Source organism: Mauremys reevesii, linkage group 5, assembly GCF_016161935.1.
Source record: "Mauremys reevesii isolate NIE-2019 linkage group 5, ASM1616193v1, whole genome shotgun sequence".
Lineage (NCBI taxonomy): Eukaryota > Metazoa > Chordata > Testudines > Geoemydidae > Mauremys > Mauremys reevesii.
The window spans coordinates 8680553-8702775 of record NC_052627.1 but is presented as its reverse complement, the minus strand read 5'-3'; positions in this window follow the sequence as shown (position 1 = coordinate 8702775).

The window sequence follows — 22223 nt, the reverse complement described above, 5'->3', positions numbered from 1 at the left end:
TGACTGCAGCTGCTCAGGGAAGAGAGAAAGGATGCAAGAAGCCTTTCCCTCCTTGCCTTTCACCCACCGGGGCCAGGTTCAATGAGTGTCCTTATGCTCTGGGGTAAAGCTACCGTGGTGAAAGGCTCTCAGGAAAGGGGAAGGAAGGAGAGAAAGGGCTTCAGGCTGCTAGAAGTGGGGGCTGGTGAGAGTCAGGTGGACCCACCTCCTCTTTCCCAGGAATTCCCCCTTCCCCAGCTAGCCCTACCTGAGCTGATTGTCCTGCCTCAGGCTGGGGAACAACAATGAGGAGGTGGAGTGCACCAGACAGGGAGGAAGAGGGGAACGTGCCTCAGTGCATCGGGGAGGATGAATGTACTCAGTGCCCCGGGGGTAAGGCAAGGATGGGCCTGGTTAGCTCAGGTGATGAGCGTATACTTCTGGGCATCCAGAGCAGGGCTGAAGGGAGGAAGCAACAAGTTTGTTCGTTAGCAGGAATAATCACAGAGCAGCAAATGGCTGGAAGTCAATATTTATTAAACTGCGAGCCAGTTGTATTTTACGAGCGCCAAAAGTGAAAACACGAGGAGAAGATCTGATAAATCAGAGCACGGAGAATAAACACACTGGGTAAGCTACAATTATGTGCCTCTGCAAGATCAATAATTCAAGAGGTTTCATCCACATTATGCATGATGGCCTATGGGAAGTTGGCCTCCGGAGAGCAGTTGCTTGGACTGAGGACAGATGCAGGGGCTTTTGAAGAATACCTGCCTCCAAATTTCAAGCGATTGACTATTAGGCCAGGAGAAATTCAGGACCAATGCATTTGATCGCAGTGACGGGAGTGAGAGCAGCTATTTATCAAGTAAATATCAGGTACAGTAACCCCTAGACGGGGTGGTTCACCATCAGATCAGCTCTGTAGGAATCGTCTATTTCCTTTGAGGGAGGCGTGTAGGTTAGCACCTGCCTGGCATCACTGAAAAGCTGTACTGTGCCTACCTGGCAATTAGACCCTGCGGCTGGCTGGTGCCAGCTGACTGGGGGCTTGTGGGGCTCAGGCCAAGGGTCTGAAGTGCAGAGGTTTGGGCTCAGGCTGGAACCCAGGCTCTAGGACAATTAAACAGCTCTCAGCCCAAGCCCCTCAAGCCCCAGCCAGCTGGCACCAGCCAGCCGCGGGCGTCTAATTGCCATGCAGACATACCCATAGAGGCCCAACTCTGTTTTGAGGTGTGGGGCTGTGTGACGTGTCCTCTAATCCCCAGGAAAGGTGATAGCTGAATTCCTCCTAGGGAACACGCAGTGCAGCAACACGTTAAATAGGTGCAGTGCACAATGCCCAAGGTAGCAGACCGGCTTTGTCAACCACTACATAGAGAAAGGGACATTCTCATCCTACCGCTGCCGACCCCATTTGGGAAGGTGCTAGCGTGGAGCAGTGGGCCCACTCCCCAGCCTTCTTTTGGTTGGCTGGCCCCTGTGCAAGGATGAAAGGAGAGAAGATTCCTCACCTCTCTCCTTATGCACCCTGGCAGTGCCAGCTGTGGAGCTGGGTCGAACTCAGAAATCTTAGTCCTTCGGTTCCCGAAGAGAACCAGGATATTTTGTAGCAGGGTCTTAATAAAGTGAGGGATTTCAAGGAAGGGGGTCATTCTCTAATTCTCTGCTTAAGCACAGGGGGAGAAATCTTGGCCCCATTTGAGTCAATGGCAAAGCTCCAATTGACTTCAGTGGGGCCAGGATCTCACCACTGGCATCTGCCGTCTTTCTCCTCACACAATATGGTGGGTGAGGTGGGATTGGAACCCATATGGAGACTAAAGCTTGAGTTCTAAACAATATTACATAAGATGTGAATTTCTGTTTTAAATCATATTTACAGATATACATGCACGGAAATGACTCCCCGCTGCTTTCAAGCCCAAGGATTCTGATTTTGCCCATGTTAGCTGCATTCCGTCATTCAATCACATTTATTTCCCCTTGTTCCCACTACCCGAATGCAGAACAGCAGAGAGCTGATCCTGCAGTGAGTAAGGACTGTAGGCTCAATCCTGCAGCAATTTACTCCTGTTATTTAAGGCTGCAGGATTGGGGATTGAATAAGGGCTGTTTTGGGCCCTATCCTTATTCAAGTGAATAGCCCCTGGAAGCTCTCCGAAGTTCTACCATGCATTCTACCTGACCTAGTTTAGGCTCCTTTCTATTTGGCTTCACTTGGGCTGGACGTCCATTTTTTTTTTAAGGATACCTGTTGGGCTCAAATAACCGCTTGACCATGGCCTCATACCCAGCACGGGTTTATTTCTGGCCTTCCTACTTGCCTTCTGTGACTCGGCTACAGTGGGCTTGGGTCACCTCCAGGCCGAGTCCACTGGCTGGCTGAAGATTCATTTATCAGTGAATAAGGTTGTCTTAGCTACAGTCTGCAGCAATCTGCGTGATACTGATTGTATTTGCAGTAATAGCACCGTAAAGGGGGTCGAAACAAGCAAACAGCTTTGCCTTTGTTGTTTGCTTTGAAGTAATCAATGCACTGAACAGTTCTTTGAATCTGGGACTTAATCAAATTAACTATATTTGGTTTTCACTTATTGCTATGGATTGAGCCTTAATTAAACTCCTGATCCAAGGACTGTTTTTTTTTCTAGGCAGCCATGGGAAAGGTTGGGTTTTTTTGGTTGTGTCAATCCAAAAGCTGTTCTCTTTAAGAAGATTCAGATGCTGCTTCTACCAAGTTTCCGACAAAGGTTCAGAGCCCATCTAACTTGCTATTAAAAAATTAGGAATCAAGATAATTGGAAAGGACTAAAAATAACTAAATACATCCAGAAGGCCAGATCCTGAGCTGGACTAAATCAGCATAACTCCATTGGCCTCAATAGAGCGATGACAGTTTACACCAACTGAGGGTGCTACCTTGAAATTCCACAGAGAGCTTTCACATGGTCAAACTTTTAATGATCTAAACTGAAACTTTTAACTATTTGGGGAAGGTCTATGCATGAGAAGCAACATATAAAAAATGATCAGGTTAAACAGTAATTTCTCACCTGCACCTCAATGTATTTTAGCCTAGTAACTAGTAATGTGGGTGCAAGTTAGAGTTGGTTGAAATTTTTGGACGAAAGATTTTTGACAAAATAGTGCCTAGTTAAATGTTGTCTCCTCCAGAATGTCCAGCTCTTTCCGTGAAAAACCAAAACCCCAAAAGTGTTTGGTTTTCAAAAACTGAAAACAACTCAACATTTTTTGGTGTTCAGTTTTTCATTTTAAAAATAAAAACAAACAGTTTTGGAAACATGATGAACGTTTTTCGTTTCTTTTGAATTTTTTCATGGCGAACACTTATTATTTCCTCGTTAATGTTAATTCTTACATCAAAATGGTACAAATATATGGACTTTTATAGGGAAATGGTTGCACTGTGGGAAAATTTTATCCAATGTTTAGAATTCCTGTATTTTTAATGTCGTCAATTTCATGGAACTTTTTGTTTTTATTGGCAAAGAAAAAAATGGCTTCTGATAGAAACCCCTGGGTCCACACTATCAAAAGATCCCCATTGACTCCAGTGGACATTGGATCAGCACTGTAGTAACTATACTTCTGGAAAGGTTTGATCCTGCAAGGAGCTGAATTCCTCCTCTGAAGCACTGATGGCTCTTACTTCTCACTGAGGTGAGTGGAAGATGAGTGTTTTCTAACCACACAGAACAAGTCCATGTAACTATGGACTTCATTCACTACAGCAATCCTATTCAGGACTGCATGAGAACGTGCTTAACTTTACACACATGCTCTTCAGTAAGACGTTAGCACATGCTTCACTATAAGCCTGCACTTAGGTGCTATCCTAGATAGCAATGGACTTAAGCATATGATCAAGTGCTTTCCTGAACTGTGACCTATACTGGAAACTCTGTTTGACTTCCATTACCACTACCATATAAGGGAATGTACATGTCATACAATGATGAGGTCGCTGTGATTATTATTTGTCACTGTGCGTTTGCTTTGGAAAGCTACCCCACAGCATTTCACAAAGTCCCATGATTCCACACTTGCCATGAGTGAAAGCAAACATCAATATGCATGTTAATTTCTCCGGCTTGCGCAGCTAAGTGTAACTCTCATTAATTGTGTCTTGGCATCTAGCCTAGGAAAAGTATATTAAAACACTTTAAATAAAATCATGTAAAATTAAGAAGAATGCCAACTGGGGAAAGTTTTTAATCGGTGAGTTTTTTCCCCCCAGTGATATTTTTTAGAAGAAAGACAAATATCATTTCAGGAAAGTATTCCTAGATGCTATTATTTGGGAAAACTTAGATCTGTAGTTTTTAGATATACACAATCAATCCCATTTAACAAATATAACATTTCTAAATAATTTAAAATGCCGCTTTGGTATTATTTTATTTTTGCAATTAATACCCATGTTGCAAAAAGAGATCTGTAAGCATCTGTGACCACTAAATAGTTAACATCAGAACACTGAAGCACTTTCACAATCATGCGGGGGGGGGGGGGGGTGGACTAGATGACCTCCTGAGGTCCCTTCCAATCCTGAGATTCTATGATTCTATGCTATTTAGAAGCTACTTTACCAATAGTTTCTAGTAAACAGAACCAAAGGAAAACTGGACTTTAATGTTGGCACATTTAAAACTTGTTCATTCTCACATACTCACATGCTTAACTGCATGCACTGTGAAGCTGGTCAGTGAAACTGAAGCATGTGCTTACCATTTAAACATATGCTTAAGTGCTTTGCTGAATAGGGATGAAATTAAACATGTGCTCATGCTTTCCTGACTCAGGGTCTCTGAATATAGAACACATAAATCATAAAGTTTACCATGAGCATAAGTCTTTGTAGGATTAGATCCAAGAGCCTGATTCACCAAAAAGTAACTGCAGCTTTCCACCCCAGAGGTAGTTGCATTTGATCTCTCCAGACATTGATCACCACTAAAAATTAAATATTCAATCGTGATTACTCCACAGTGGTATCTGAGCTATCACACTTATTTCCTATTCTGATTTTATGCAGTGTCTTCAACAGAAATCAAGAGAATTCAAGATCAGAATGATCATCTCTCCTGACCCTCTCTGCAGGCCTGCCATCCACCCACCGATCCACCTCCTTTAACAACCGACCCCCCCCTGCCCCCCGGAAAAGAGGAAAGGAAAAACCTCCAGGCCCTGGAGGAAAAGAATTCCTTCCTTCCTCCCAACCCCAAATATGGGCTGAACCAGAACTCTCCAGCCAGCCCCTCCTGGAAAGGTTATATCATATCATTGACCCATTGTACTATTTACCAGTGTGTGTGGCAATTGACCTATTGACTAAGCCCGTTATCCTATATCACCACCATCTCCATAAACTTATCTCTTAGCTTAATAAAGTCGTGGGAGTCCTTCCGCCCCTGTTTTTTTAGGTTAGGCTGTTTATTATTGCCTGATGGATGGTTAGAAACCTTCGTCTAATTTCAAGCCTGAATTTCCTGACTGACAATTTATATCCGTTTGTCCTCGTGTCTCTCTCATCAACAGAAGTTGGTCCCATAAAAGATATTACCTCACCCAGCTTGTCTCTCTAACATTCTGATTATAGGCACATATCATGGTATTGTAGTTCAAGTGACCACAGCATGATAACTTTGTGTAAATGTTGACTTTTTACTGGTGACTACTGTCCAGTCTGCATAGCAGTTAAAGGACTGGATCTAGATTGGTTTTAAGCACCTGTAATTCACACTGAAGGTTACTTCCCAAGCCGAACATTTTCAAACTTATATGCCTCAAAACAGGCCACTAAAACCATATTAGGTACTGCACTGAGTTGCTGAATAGTTTGCAAAAATCTAATCCACCTAGCCTCATTGCTAAAGATGTCAAGTATCAGAGGGGTAGCCGTGTTAGTCTGGATCTGTAAAAGCAGCAAAGAGTCCTGTGGCACCTTATAGACTAACAGACGTTTTGAAGCATGAGCTTTCGTGGGTGAATACCCACTTCGTCGGATGCATGTAGTGGAAATTTCCAGGGGCAGGTATATATATGCAAGCAAGAAGCAGGCTAGAGATAACGAGGTTAGTTCAGTCAGGGAGGATGAGGCCCTCTTCTAGCAGATGAGGTATGAAAACCAAGGGAGGAGAAACTGGTTTTGTAGTTGGCAAGCCATTCACAGTCTTTGTTTAATCCTGAGCTGATGGTGTCAAATTTGCAGATGAACTGAAGCTCAGCAGTTTCTCTTTGAAGTCTGGTCCTGAAATTTTTTTGCTGCAGGACGGCCACCTTAAGATCTGCTATTGTGTGGCCAGGGAGGTTGAAGTGTTCTCCTACAGGTTTTTGTATATTGCCATTCCTAATATCTGATTTGTGTCCATTTCTCCTTTTCCGTAGAGACTGTCCAGTTTGACCGATGTACATAGCAGAGGGGCATTGCTGGCATATGATGGCGTATATTACATTGGTGGACGTGCAGGTGAATGAACCGGTGATGGTGTGGCTGATCTGGTTAGGTCCTGTGATGGTGTCGCTGGTGTAGATATGTGGGCAGAGTTGGCATCGAGGTTTGTTGCATGGATTGGTTCCTGAGCTAGAGTTACTATGGTGCAGTGTGCAGTTACTGGTGAGAATATGCTTCAGGTTGGCAGGTTGTCTGTGGGTAAGGACTGGCCTGCCACCCAAGGCCTGTGAAAGTGAGGGATCATTGTCCAGGATGGGTTGTAGATCCCTGATGATGCGTTGGAGGGGTTTTAGCTGGGGACTGTATGTGATAGCCAGTGGAGTCCTGTTGGTTTCTTTCTTGGGTTTGTCTTGCAGTAAGAGGCTTCTGGGTACACGTCTGGCTCTGTTGATCTGTTTCCTTATTTCCTCATGTGGGTATTGTAGTTTTGAGAATGCTTGGTGGAGATTTTGTAGGTGTTGGTCTCTGTCTGAGGGGTTAGAGCAGATGCAGTTGTACCTCAGTGCTTGGCTGTAGACAATGGAGTGTGTGGTGTGCCTGGGATGGAAGCTGGAGGCATGAAGGTAGGCATAGCGGTCAGTAGGTTTTCGGTATAGGGTGGTGTTAAGGTGACCATCACTTATTTGCACCGTGGTGTCTAGGAAGTGGACCTCCCGTGTAGATTGGTCCAGGCTGAGGTTGATGGTGGGGTGGAAGCTGTTGAAATCATGGTGGAATTTTTCCAGAGTCTCCTTCCCATGGGTCCAGATGATGAAGATGTCATCAATGTAGCGTAGGTAGAGAAGGGGCGTGAGTGGACGAGAGCTGAGGAAGCGTTGTTCCAGGTCGGCCATAAAAATGTTGGTATATTGTGGGGCCATGCGGGTGCCCATAGCAGTGCCACTGATCTGGAGGTATATATTGTGATCAAATTTGAAATAGTTGTGTATGAGGATAAAGGCACAGAGCTCAGCAACCAGTTGTGCTGTGGCATCATCAGGGATATTGTTCCTGACAGCTTGTATTTCATTTGTGTGTGGGATGTTTGTGTAGAAAGCCTCTACATCCATGGTGGCTAGGATGGTGTTTTCTGGAAGGTCACCAATGCATTGTAGTTTCCTCAGGAAATCAGTGGTGTCACGGAGATAGGTGGGAGTGCTGGTTGCATAGGGTCTGAGTAGAAAGTCCACGTATGCAGACAGTCCTTCAGTGAGAGTGCCTATGCCCGAGATGATGGGGTGTCCAGGATTTCCAGGTTTGTGGATCTTGGGTAGTAGATAGAATAACCCTGGTCAGGGCTCTAAGGGTATGTTGATTTGTTCCGGTGTGAGTGTAGGGAGTGGCCTGTGTAGATGGTGCAGTTTCTTAGTGTATTCCTCAGTGGGATCTGAGGGAAGTGGCCTGTAGAATTTGGTGTTGGAGAGTTGTCTGGTGGCCTCCTTTTGGTAGTCAGACCTGTTCATGATGACAACATCACCTCCTTTCTCAGCCTCTTTGATTATAATGTCAGGGTGGCTTCTGAGGCTGTGGATGGCATTGCGTTCTGCACGACTTAGGTTATGAGGCAATCGATGTTGTTTTCCCACAATTTCTGCCTGTGCACGTCAGCGGAAGCATTCTATGTATAGGTCCAGACTGTCATTTCGACCCTCAGGAGGAATCCATGTGGAGTTTTTCTTCTTGTGCTGTTGGTGGGAGGGTAACTGTGTATCAGTGGGCTGTTCAGTGTTATCGAAAGTATTCTTTAAGTCAGAGACAGCGAAAAGACGGTTACTCACCGTTGTAACTGTTGTTCTTCGAGATGTGTTGCTCATATCCATTCCAGTTAGGTGTGCGTGCGCCACGTGCACGCTCGTCGGAAGATTTTTACCCTAGCAACACTCGGTGGGTCGGCTGGGTGCCCCCTGGAGTGGCGCCGCTATAGCGCTAGATATATACCCCAGCCGACCCATCCGCTCCTCAGTTCCTTCTTGCCGGCTACTCCGACAGTGGGGAAGGAGGGCGGGTCTGGAATGGTTATGAGCAACACATCTCGAAGAACAACAGTTACAACGGTGAGTAACCGTCTTTTCTTCTTCGAGTGATTGCTCCTATGCATTCCAGTTAGGTCATTCCCAAGCCTTACCTAGGCGGTGGGGTTGGAGTGAGACGTGGCAGAATGCAAGACTGCTGAGCCAAAGGCTGCATCGTCTCTGGATTGTTGCACCAATGCGTAGTGGGAAGCAAAGGTGTGAATTGACGACCAGGTCGCCGCCCGACAGATGTCCTGAATGGGGACATGGGCCAGGAAGGCGGCAGAAGAGGCTTGCGCTCTTGTAGAGTGAGCGGAGAGATGACCAGCCGGGACCTGAGCAAGCTCGTAGCATGTCCTGATACATGACGTCACCCAGGCCGAAATCCGCTGGGAAGAGACTGGCATGCCCTTCATGCGATCTGCTACCGCCACAAAGAGCTGGGGCAAACGGCGGAAAGGCTTCGTTCGCTCTATGTAAAAAGCGAGGGCCCTATGCACGTCGAGGCTATGAAGCTGTTGTTCCTTACGGGATGCATGCGGCTTCGGGAAGAAGACCGGGAGGAAGATGTCCTGGTTCACATGGAAAGCCGACACCACCTTAGGCAGGAAGGCGGGGTGTGGCCGAAGCTGCACTTTGTCCTTATGGAAGATAGTATACAGCGGGTCAGCCGTTAGGGCACGAAGCTCAGAGACTCGTCTCGCCGAAGTAATAGCGACGAGGAAGGCCGTTTTCCAGGACAAGTAGAGAAGGGAACACATGGCCAAGGGCTCAAAGGGGGCTCCCATAAGCTTGGCTAAGACCAAGTTCAAATCCCAGGTAGGAGTTGGGCGTTCCCCTATGCTGGGCCTAAAGGTGGAAATTGCCGCCAGGTGCACTTTCAAGGAGGAGATTGCGAGGCCTTGTTCCTCGAGGGACCAGAGATAGTCCAGGATCTTGGGAATAGGTATCAGGAGAGGGTTGAGACCTTTCTGATCGCACCAGTGTGTGAAACGTTTCCACTTGGCGAGGTAAGTCGACCGAGTGGAAGGCTTCCTGCTCTCCAGCAGCACCTGCTGCACTGCAGCGGAACAGTCCCGCTCCGCTCGGGTTAGCCACGCAGGAGCCAAGCCGTCAGGTGGAGGGACTGCAGGTCCTGGTGGCGAAGCCTGCCGAAGTCCTGCGTTATGAGGTCCGGCCATAACGGGAGGGGAATAGGATCCGCTACTGAGACATCGAACAGCAGGGTGTACCAGTGCTGTCTCGGCCACGCTGGGGCAATGAGAATGCGGCGGGCCCTATCCCTCCGGAGCTTGAGCAGGACCCGATGTACGAGGGGGAATGTAGGGAAGGCATACAGTAGGTGATCCGTCCATGGGAGGAGGAATGCGTCCGAGAGGGAGCCCTGGGAGCTGCCCTGGTAAGAGTAGAACAGATGGCATTTCCTGTTCTCTCTGGAGGCAAAGAGGTCTATTCGGGAAAAGCCCCACCTCTGGAAAATTGTGTGGACCACATCGGGACGAATCGACCACTCGTGGGAGAGGAAAGACCTGCTGAGACGGTCTGCCAGCGTGTTCTGCACTCCCGGGAGAAATGATGCTACTATGTGTATGGAGTGGGCTATGCAAAATTCCCACAGTTTCATCGCTTCCATGCAAAGCAGGGAGGAACGTGCACCGCCCTGCTTGTTGATGTAGAACATCGCTGTCATGTTGTCTGTGAAGACGGACACTCAGCGACCTTGGAGGTGGGAGCGAAAGGTTTGGCACGCCAAGCGAACCGCTCGCAGTTCCCTGACGTTGATGTGGAGGGTCAGCTCGCGGGGTGACCAAAGGCCCTGGGTGTGTAGGCTGCCGAGGTGTGCACCCCACCCCATGGCCGAGGCGTCCATAGTTAGAGTGATGGAAGGGTGAGGGGGGCGGAACGGGACCCCGGCACACACTACCCCTGGGTCCAACCACCAGTTGAGCGACTCGAGGGCCAATTTCGGGATCGTGACCACCGTGTCTATAGGGTCCCTGTGCGGGCAGTAAACCAATGCCAGCCAAGTTTGAAAAGTGCGAAGGCAGAGCTTCGCGTATAGGGTCATGAAAGTTGACGCTGCCATGTGGCCTAGGAGCCTGAGGCAGGTGTGCACCATTGTCATCGGGAAGGACTGCAGGCTTCAGATGATGGAAGCCATGGCCTGGTGCCGAGGCAGAGGGAAGCAGGCCCTGGCTAGATTGGAGTCCAGGACCGCGCCGATGAATTCTATCCTCTGCGTTGGAGTCAAGGTAGACTTCTCGGCGTTGATCATAAGGCCTAGGTGTTGAAACAGGCCTATGACCTCGGCCATTTGTTGTGCTACGAGCTGCTGGGATGTTCCGCGGACCAGCCAGTCGTCGAGATACGGGTAAACATGTATCCAATGATGGCGAAGGGTCGCGGCGACCACTGCCATGCACTTGGTGAAGACCCTCGGTGCCGTGGAGAGGCCGAAGGGGAGCACCGTAAACTGGTAGTGCTGGTGGTTAACGACAAAGCGCAGGTAGCGTCGATGAGGCGGGTAAATCGTGATATGGAAATACGCGTCCTTCATGTCGAGGGCGGCAAACCAGTCTCCCAGATCCAGGGAGGGAATAATGGTCCCCAGGGTCACCATGCGGAACTTGAGCTTGACCAGAAATCTGTTGAGCTCTCGGAGGTCCAGGATTGGTCACAGACCTCCTTTTGCCTTGGGGATTAGGAAACATCGGGAATAAAACCTCCTGCCCCGCATGCCGTCTGACACCTCCTCTATCGCACCCAAACTCAACAAAGTCTCGACCTCTTGCAAGAGGAATTGCTCGTGAGAGGGGTCCCTGAAGAGGGACGGGTAGGGTGGGTGGGGGGGAGAAACAAATTGGAGGCGGTAACCAGACTCCACCGTGCGAAGTACCCAGCTGTTGGATGTTATCTGGGACCAAGCCGGTAGGAATTGGGAGAGATGGTTGGAAAACAACAGGGAAGGATCCGGTAATGAAACTGGTGGTCCATCCTCGGGCGTCCCATCAAAAGTTCTGTTTGGGCCCTGAAGTAAGCTTCGAGGGAGGTTGGGACTGGTTTCCCTGATTGCCCGACTGTCTGCGCCGGTTCACTCTGCCCCGGCGTCTGTTATCCGGCTGCGGTCTGGGCTGGTTGTACGGGCAGTATGGCTGTGGCCGGAAGGACCTCCTCTGGGTAACCGCCGTGTTCATGCCCAGGGAGCGAATCGTGACGCGACCATCCTTAAGGGTCTGCAACCTTGAGTCTGTCTTCTCAGAGAAGAGACCCTGGCCATCAAAGGGCAAGTCCTGGATGGTGTGTTGGACCTCCGGCGGCAGCGTCGAGGCCTGAAGCCACAAAATTCGCCTCATGGTCACCCCAGAGGCCAAGGTCCTGGCTCCCAAATCTGCGGAGTCCAGAGAGGCTTGGAGGGCCGACCGGGACGCTTTCTTACCCTCCTCAACAAGGGCCGTGAACTCAGGCCGGGAGTCCGGTGGCACAAGCTCCGAGAATTTTGACAGCGACACCAAGGTGTTATAGGTGTACCTGCTGAGGAGAGCCAGTTGGTTGGCCACCCGTAACTGCAGGCCCCCGGCCGAGTAGACCTTGCGGCCCAAAAGGTCCATGCGCCGCGCTTCCTTGGATTTAGGCGCTGGTGCTTGTTGGCCATGTCGCTCACAGTCGTTAACCGACTGGACCACCAATGAGCATGGAGCAGGGTGAGTATAGAGGTACTCGTATCCCTTGGATGGGACCGAGTACTTCCTTTCCACTCCCCGGGTGGTCGGAGGGATGGAAGCTGGTGACTGCCAGATGGTGTCCGCATTCCGCTGGATCGTGCGGATAAACGGCAGGGCCACTCGAAGAGGCGCATCCGCCGAGATGATATTGACGATGGGGTCGTCGTCTTCCGCCACCTCCTCAACTGGCAGGTTTATGTTTTGGGCCACCTGTCGCAACAAGTCCTGATGGGCCCGAAGGTCAATCGGAGGAGGGCCCGAGGCGGACGCCCCTGCCACCGCCTCATCTGGGGAGGAAGAGGATGACAGGCCCGGGACCAGAGTGTCCTGCGGGGGTTCAGCGAGCTGCTGCGGGGCCTCGTCGACGGGGGGATGCTCCGCATCGATGGATGCCAGCAGCCCCTCTTCCACGGCTGTGGGAGTAGGCCTGCTGACTGTGGTCTCACGCGCCCTGTGGTCGGAGGGCCTGGAGCACTGAGTGGGAAAGGGGGCTCCTTGCGCCTCATGGTACGCCCATGGAGTCCAGAAGACCCATTGAGGAGGACCCTGGTCTTGGCCTTGAGGCTCGGTGCGCTGGTCAGCTGCGCTATCAGCCTGGGAGGAGACAGATGGCTGCCTCGAAGGCCACGGCGGTGCTGAAAGACGTTGTGACTGCGCCATCGATGCCGCCGGTCTGTCCCTGGACAGTGCCGGGGAACGGTGCCGGTCTTCGCGGTGCCGGGAATGAGACTGGGACCATCTACCGCACCGGTGCCAGGAGGTCGACCGGGATCTCGAGTCCCGACAGTGGGAATGGCTGCGTGAGGACCGGTGCCGGGAATGGTACCGAGAGCCGGATCGGTGCCGATAGCGCCTGTCAGGAGACCGGGGCCGGGATCATCTCTGCGAGTACGCCCGGTACCGCAATGGAGAGCGGTACCAGGACTGCGACCGGTGCCGAGATCTGGAGCGGCGAGAACGGGAACGTCTCCGGGACCGGGACCTGGAGTAACGCCTGTCCTGCCTGTCAGGGGAAGGAGGCCTCATTATAGCCGGCTTGCCCACTGACTTAATAACCCGCACCGGCGGTGCCGGGGGTTGAGGATGCGTTGGCTCCATCAACGCTATCAGCTCTCTCGCCGTCGAAAAGGTCTCAGGCGTCGACGGGAGAGCGAGCTCGACTGCGGTGCGCACCGGGGAGCAAGGAGGTACCGGACTCGACAGCCCTTGCGGCGCTGGAGTCAACGGTACAGCGCATGGTTGATGCGCCGTCGGTGTCAGTGCCGGTGGTGCCGGTGCCGGTGCCGGAGGCCGGGCGACAGGTCCAGGGGCAGAGACCTTGGAGGAAGTCTGTGCCGTCTTCCGTTTCCTCGATGGAGAGAGGGAACGGTGCCGGGGGGCCGGTGCCGGCTGCTGCTTCTTCGAGGCCTCGGTACCGGAACGGACGGGAACCGCTGGAGCGCTCCATACCGAAGGTGTCTGTGGAGCGGCTGGTGCCGGTGCCGCAGGGCTAAGTGCCGACTCCATTAGGAGCTGCTTCAAACGAAAGTCCCGCTCCTTCTTTGTCCTTGGCTTGAAGGACTTGCAAATGCGGCACTTATCTGTAAGGTGAGACTCTCCTAAGCACCGCAGGCACGAATCGTGAGGGTCTCCAATCGGCATCGGCCTCTGGCAGGCCGAGCACGGCTTAAATCCCGGTGCCTTGGGCATGAGCCCGCACCGGGTTGGGAAAAAGAAGGGCTAGCCCCTCAATTTCCCCTAAGTAACTAACCACTAACTACAACAAACTAGTAAACTAATCTAACTATATTCTATGAACTATATACAACAACTATGAGAAACAACAAGTGAGAAGCTAGGGCTGTGGAGGTCAGCAATGCCGCACTCCACTGTTCCAACGACCGTCACGGGCGGTAAGAAGGAACTGAGGAGCGGACGGGTCGGCAGGGGTATATATCTAGCGCTATAGAGGCGCCACTCCAGGGGGTGCCCAGCCGACCCACTGAGTGTTGCTAGGGTAAAAATCTTCCGACGAGCGTGCACGCGGCGCGCGCACACCTAACTGGAATGCATATGAGCAATCACTCGAAGAAGAAAGTAGGCTTCCAGATCACCGCAGGACTGTATCATGTTAGTGGGGGTGGCAGGGCAGAGAGAGAGTCCCCGAGATAGGACAGACTTTTCTTCTGGGCTGAGTGTGTGGTTGGATAGATTGACGATTTTGCTAGGTGGGTTAGGGGTACCATAGTTGTGGCCCCATGTGGCAGGTAGGAGTTTAGACAGCTTACAGTTCTTTTTCCTTTGTAGAGAGGTGAAGTAAGTAATGTAGATCTCCTGTCTTATTTTAGTGAAGTCCGTTTGTATGGAAGTTTGGTTATTTATGAGAGTCTTCAGGTTGGAGAGCTCTTTTTTGATGTTTTCCTGTTTGCTGTATAGGATGCTGATCAGGTGGTTCCTCAGATTCTTTGATAGAGTATGGCATAATCTCTCACTGTGGTCTGTGTAGTATGTAGATAGCAGTGGATTTTTTACCTTTAGTCCATTTGGTATGATGTCCATCCGTTTGCATTTGGAAAGGAAGATGATATCTGTCTGTATTTGTGCAAGTTTCTTCATGAGGTTGATAGATTTCCACTCCATACGGCTAAAGGGTATCTTTAAGGCTTGGCAGATGTCATGTCAGAGAAACCCATGGACCCACAGAGCCTGAATTTCAGCTGAATCTCCTGACCTGCTCTCCAAGTCCACCTCCTTCTCTGGTTAGGCAGAAGCTAGCTAGCACTACCAAATGCCGGAGGCCTGGCATCTGCCTTGGTGCCTATTCCACAGCCACCCTGCCCTGCCCATCAGAGCTATAGAAACCTATGTTATACTGGGTGAATGTCACCTTAGGTGTACTCTGCTTGACATTGAGTTAAGGGCAGAGACATGATATGTGACCTGTGCTGCTTTACTCTGCGTCCCCTCAAGTGAGAGAGAATTTCAGTTTTTTCCTATTCAGCAATTTTTCCACTCACACTCAGCTGGATGGTATTTCACAAGGGTCCAGAAATGAAATAAGTACTGCACTAAAATGCACTCCAAAAAGTAGATGTTGGCAAAATCGGCAGGTATGACAAAATGAGCAGAAGTGGTTTGTTGTTCTCCCTTATTTGGAGAAGGGGGGTGGACAGTGAGGAGGCAAAATAGTGACTAGTACCAAATAATTCCCATAGGAAAGACTGTGAGGAACTCCAGAGGGACTGAACAAAGCGAGACAACCAGGCAACGGGATGGCCGAGGGAATCCAGTGAAGACAAGAGCTAGGTTCTGCATGTTGGAAGGAATGATTTGAAGCCCTCATACAGCTCATTTGGAAGTCATCTCTGAGTAACGGGGAAAAAGACTGAGGAATCCATGTGAACAACTCAGTACAAACTTCGGCAGTGGTGCAGCAGCAGTCGTGAAAACAAATGGGATGTATTCAGAACCAGAGCCACAAAAATGAAGGAAATATTGTTTAAATCCATGGTATGGCCTCTTAACTGGAAAGCTGCATTCAGTGTCTATAAAAGGATATAGGAGGAATGAGGAAGGCCCAGAGAAGGCAATGAAACTGGAGAGAGGCCTGGACAGACTTTCATATGGGGAGAGATTGCAAAGAGGAAGAATATTTACTTTAGAGAGGAGATGACAAAGAGGGGACACGACAGGAGTTTTATTGCTGGAGCCTCCTGCAAGGCTGTCTGAGTGCTTCCAGCCAGATGGCTTATCACATTCCCAATCTTTTGCCTTTGGCTCTGGCGTAAATGGCCCAGGCCAGGCACTGGGGATCAGGGTTCCTGGGAGGTTCTGAGTGGGATTTTCAGAAGCACCTAATGATCTAGGAATAGAACTGGTCAGAATGCGAGAGAGAGGGAAGGCGCATGGAAAGTTTTGACTTTTTGTCAAAAACCCAGAAATTGCAGGTTTTGGCCCACACCGTCTTGGTTTTCAGGTATTTGGGGTGTTTTTCAGCAGAAAGTGGCCATTTTCCATGATTGTTTTGTGTCTAATCGCAAAGTCAATTTTCCATCAAAACCTGTTTTGACTGAAAACTTGCAGGCTCCCCTAGTGAGGCGCCTACCTCCTATTGACGTTCAGTGGGACGTGTGTGCCTATGTCATTTAGGTGCTTCCGGAAATCCTGCCCTGTGCTCCCCAAGCAGGAATACCCTGTGAGGATACTGGAGAAGGAGCTTCTACGGGCATCCTGCTTGCAGCTAGGCTCCCGTGGGAGCTTCAGAGAGCCTCTCTGCTGCATGGAGAGGGGATGCCAGGCTGCTCTGTTTTCAACAGGACAGGAGGGAGTTGGAGCTCAAAGCCCCAGTACCCCTTTTGTCTGTGCCTCGCCCTGCTCCACATCCCTCCCCTAACCCACCCCCAAGGCGGTGCATGCAGGATACCCAGAGCCACCCCCAATGGCAGAGGTGTGGTCAATGGTGGATGCCTTCCCTTTCCTTCTGGGTATCTTGGGGGCAGGGGAAAAGCTCGCTGGCCCTACCATGGCAGCTGCTGGCCTTCCTGGCCCCTGCTGCCACCAAGAAAGAGCCCTAGGGGGTCCATCTCAGCCAAAGGCAGGGCTCCTTGCTGCCACACGGAAACTCTCCCCGGAGCCGCCACCCAATGTGATCGATCCCCGCTGGAAAGTCAGTGCTCCTAACACTCGTGTTTTCCTTGTCAAGCAAGTGCCTACCTTCCCCAACCCACCGATTCTTCTTTATTTATTTTATTAGCTGGTAGTTTTATTTTTTTATCTTTATTTTTTTGGGGGGCTGATCCTCTTTTTCATTGTTTGCTCTTTCCTGAGCTAGTAGACATATTTTATGAATTGGTTTTGTGATCATGTTAGGCCTTGCCAGGCCTCACCGCACAAAGCAAACCTCTCAGGAGGAGGCAACAGCAGATGCACAGTGGAGAAAGAGAAGCACAGATGAACACAGGTATCGCCTGTTCCAGGTGTGCCACTCAAGCAATGCCTGTCTCACCTGCCTTCCTGACTCCTCCCATGGCTTGCCTGTTTGTGTTTGATCAGACAGGGACGTCCTGAGCTCAGCGATGCCATAAGGCACAGCAGTCAAAAGATGATGGGGAAGGTCACGTTGCCTGTGGAAGCTCTTGGAGCTACGTCAGTCGAGCTGAAACTTTTTTCTTCTTTTCAGTTTTGCCACTGAACTGAAAAACTGGTTATTCTCAGAGCTCTACTCCAAACACGCCTGTGGTTGTCAGGTTTCTGAAGGCCACTGAATAAGTCTGGTCTGATCAAAAGTGGGTGATGGTTGGCCTGAGGTTCATCTGCTATGAACAAGCCTGGTGACACTGGAGCCAATGCTGATCTAGACTGTGGCCACAATGCTAAGCTGTATCCCACCCGCAGAAAGAAAGGGGGAGTGGGATCAGGAAGGAATGTTTGGAGCATAAATTAACGTCTATCGCTAGTCAGCATCTGCCCATGTGTAGTCACAAAGGACTAGTCTGGCTTCATGCGTGTTGTTGTTTTTATCTTTCACATCTGTCAGCTAAATCAGGGATCCAAATGCAAAATGGAGCATGCGGGAAAATTATGTGTGTTTGTGACACTCCCTGGAGGGCTTTGGGTCCATAAAGCAATGAATGGATTATAATGAGGCATAAATATAGTACTTTCATCTGTAACAAATAGAATCTTGTGCTGCTATTCATGTAATGTATGCCCATTTTCTCCAGCCCAGTAATCTGGAATTTCAAAGGGGAAAAGAAAGGGGAGGGAGGAGCATCCCTAAGCATGAACAAGCCGAGAAATATATGAGACAATGAATTTGGTACCATCTTTGAAAACTTCAGATTCTTCCGATGAGAAAAATGGGTGCAGTTGTTTTTGGAATTATCCTCAATTCGGTGTGCAAACGAATACACCAGAATGGAAACAACTGATTCAAAACAGGAGATGAAGATACAGTGTTCAATGTGATCGCTCTTCATTTTACTGTGTAGCATGTTTTGCTTTATTATAACCACATGCAGAGTTTTCATATGTGCAGCGTTTTCAGACCTGGTACATTACAGCTTGTGTCTCTACCTAGCCACGTTCAGATCAGCTCAGATGAACACTGCTTCTCACACAGCTCTGATTCATCTTCATTATTCTGAGTGATTATCCTGGGAACTGGGGCTGTATTTGCATTATCTACTCATCTTCAAAACTACCGCTGTCTGCCTACCTGCTTCAGCTGATGCCATCAGCTACTGTTACTTCTGTGCTATATTCAGCAGAGATCTTTCCCATCCAAACTGGTCCCCAGATTTACAGGCAATCTGCTGTGCTTTGTGTCTCATGGAGCTGGAGGCATTTGGATAAACCAGATGCCCCCACCCTCTGAAAGCAAACCCACAGCAGTGAGCTCACATGGCAACTTTGCATGGGTGCAGTGGAACTACTGACACTCCTGATCTGGAGTATTTTGGGAGGCATCTTTCTTTGCCCACTTTTGTTTTGCTCTAAAGGGGTGACTGGACCCCATAGCTGTCTGCTCAGTGGCACCATACAAGACCCTTTTCCTTCTCTGGGCAGAGCGAAATCCTGGCATCTTTGCGCACAGAGCTGCCCTATCCTGACACACTTGTGGAAATTCCATAGCATCATCTCTGCAGCCATGCTGAGAAGGAGGGATTGCTCAGTGGTTTGAGCATTGGCTTGCTCAACCCAGAGTTGTGAGTTCAATCCTTGAGGGGGCCATTTAGGGAACTGGGGCAAAAATCTGTCTGGGGATTGGTCCAGCTTTGAGCAGGGGGTTGGACTAGATGATCTTCTGAGGTCCCTTCCAACCCTGAGATTCTATGCCCAGAGGCAAATAAAGAATGACACCCCCAATGCTTGCTTGCTGTGCCATTTGCAAGCTGCAACAGCCAGCCAGAAGAGAGCAAAGGACTGCAGGGTGGAGAGGTCTGGACACTTCACAAGGAAAGTGCCCAGAGACCCAGGCTCAGATTGCACTGCAAGAGGGACAGAGGGGGTGGAGAACTCTGCAGGGATCCACTAACTGAGTTCCTCCCACATTTTTATTTTAGGTGGGTGGGCTGGACCTGCCCCCGCCCCCAGAATAGGCTGGGAGGCCTCCCTAAAACCCTTCTCTTTGCATGAGCCGGGCGGGGGGGTGTCTTCCCTGTCCTTGGCAGAGCAGTTTCACAGGAGCTGTGCAACCTGGAACTCCTCTGGCCCCACTGCAGAAGGATCACAGCAGAAGAGGTAACACAGCTCCAGGAATGTTCACGTGGGCCCATGGGGTGGGGGGAGAGGGGCCCCAAGAACATTCTGCCAGCCCGCTCTGCCCCACAGCCCTCCAAATCCATGCCTGCTCCCCCCGTGGAGCTCCCCCTACCTGACGGGCCCCTCTGAGTCTGCTCAGAAAGATACGTGAGGGGATGCATTGTTCGAAACATGTATTATGCTGGCCACGTAGCGTTCAAAAAATGCAGGGTGTCCATGTGTGTCAACTTACCCCCCCCAGGGCCGGAGGCATGTTTGATAACAGACGTGCGTCAGTTTGAGCACCGGAGTACTGCCGTTGAACCACAGCCAATCGGGCGTATGTCTACACCGCGTTCTGAAACCGGCAGCAGCGAGCCTCAGAGCCTGGCTCTACAGATGTGGGCTCCTGGGGCTTCCCGTGTAACGCTAAAACCAGCTGTGCAGACACTGTCGCTCAGCTCTGAAACCTGCCTCTCCCCAGGCTTCAGAGGCTGAGCTCCAGCCTCCCTTGGTTTAGCACCTAACACAAGCCCCAGTCTGTAGACCCAAACGCGAAGGGTTTTAAAATACAGTGTAGACATATCCTTAGGGGCTTGATCCAAAATCCATTAGTGTCAATAGAGTCAAAGTCGACCTCCAGGGCCTTTGGGTCAGGCCTCTGAGGTGCACCTGATGCGCAGAATGTAAAGAAGAGTTCTGCTCCAATGACAGAACCAAAAAACATGAGATATTAGCATATGTATTGTGCCCATGTGACTTTGGGCTGCATCTGAATTGCCCTAATGAGTGTGAACTTTGAGCAGAGAGAATTATGCAAGGATGTTAATGCAGTCGTGATTACCAAGGTTAGCAAGGAAACTCCCTGTCTTGACCTTTTTCTCAGTCATTGACAAGTTTCCTGTAGCCTGGTGCACAAAACAAATGCATTGGTGAGTCTGTATGCAGAAATTATCCAGCCAAGCTGACTGGCTGAAGTGGAGCCGTATTTGGGGACTGGCTTAGATAAGGAGATACGAGGTTGATCAGTGAAAAGCAGCATCCAGGATTGTCAAAAACAGGTGCCCACCATAAAGTTGGGTTTTGCATCAAGAGGAGCTGCTGAGTGCCCAACAAAATTGAAAATCAAGCTACTTATTTCAATGCTTAGATGTGGACTTTGGGGTGGGGGATGATTAACAAATTCCCACATTAACTTCTTTGCGAGAGAAAATTAGGTTTTAGACTAAAATGAAAATTTTCATGGAAAATGAGCAAAAAATAATTTTTTTTTCCACATGAAAATTTTCAGGTTTTGGCAGTTTCCAGCTGAAACTGGTTTGGATTTTAGCCAAAACTTTGAATTTTGAAGTTGGTGGATGTTTCTTTGTTTTTTGTTTTTTGTTTTTTTTGAAGAAAAGTCAAAATTTTCTATGGAAAGAAAGTTCTGCACAGCTTAGGAGCCGACCTTTAGACTCTCATTTTTATGATTTTAGCCTATATATTGTAACAAATTGATAGCATTCCCATGTGCCAATATCTGGAAGCAGATCATAATTGTTGTGATAGCTCCTCAATTTCTACAGCTGGCGTTTTCAAAAGAGCCTATGGGAGTTGGGTACCTAACCCCCTTAAGTAGTTGGGCAGTAGTTGAGTGCTTAATTCTCTTAAGCACCTTTGAGAATCCCAGCCTGGATGGATAGAAGAAACAGTTCTGCAGAAATGTAGAATTGTGCTCTACCAATGAGCTCCTTAAATAGCAATCACCACCAGGGCCCTGGTTCAGCAAGATACTTGAGCACGTGTTTAAGTACATAACTAATCTCACTGACTTCATTGGGACTGCTCTGATGCTTGAAGTTAGGCACTTGCATAATAAATAATAATAATAATAACGATGATAATAATAAAAATAACTAGTTCTTATATAGTGTTTTTAACCCATAGCTCTCAAAGTACTTTACAAAGGAGGTCAATAACATTATCCCCCTTTACAGATGGGGAAAGTGAGGCACAGACTGGGAAAGTGACTAGCCCAAGGTTGCCAGGCAGGTCAGTGGCAGTGCTGAATGAGGGTTGAGGAGCATTAGTTATCTGCCTACTCTTATAACGATTAATGACGGGGGATTCCGTTCATAAGAACATTTATGAAATTTAATCTATTTCCCTGGTATCCCTTTGTTGTATCTGGATTCTAACCCGTTGACTAATCTTCATTCAGCCCCTGTGCCATCGCATGAAAGATAACTAAGGAGATGAGAAGAAGTATATTTACACAGCTAAGGAGGGATTTACATAGCTGGTTCCTTAGGAGCTTTTACCATGTACTGGATCAAAAATCAATTTGAAAGAAATTGCCTAAATAAATACATATTTGCCTGATAGAGTGTAATAGCTGATTCTGAGCCCTGACGGTGCAGTGACACAATAAAACGCATTCCCAGACTTGAATACAAGCCGCTAACATCTCCAGGCATGTGGGCCATCCATTGACCACAACGGGAGTTCCGACTGCAGACGGCTTTGCTTGGTCCACAAAACTGACCCAAGTTAGGAAATGAAGCCACTTGTGGCACTGCAGTTCTTACCTCGGCCTGTGGCCCTTTTCATTTATACATTGTTTCCCCACCGCCAGGTGAGCTGTGGGTTGTCTGCAGACATTAACTTGGAATTTTCAGTGTTAAAGCTATGACCACACTATTTACATGCAGTTTGCTTTGTGTTTCATCTATTTTCTCTGGAATAAATAAGCTCCTAAGGTGCTGGGAAAACACCAATGGCATGTGTGTACTGAAAAGCTGAAGGCTCCCTTCTCTCCAAGCAATAGGGTGCTCAGATCGCTATAATCCACTT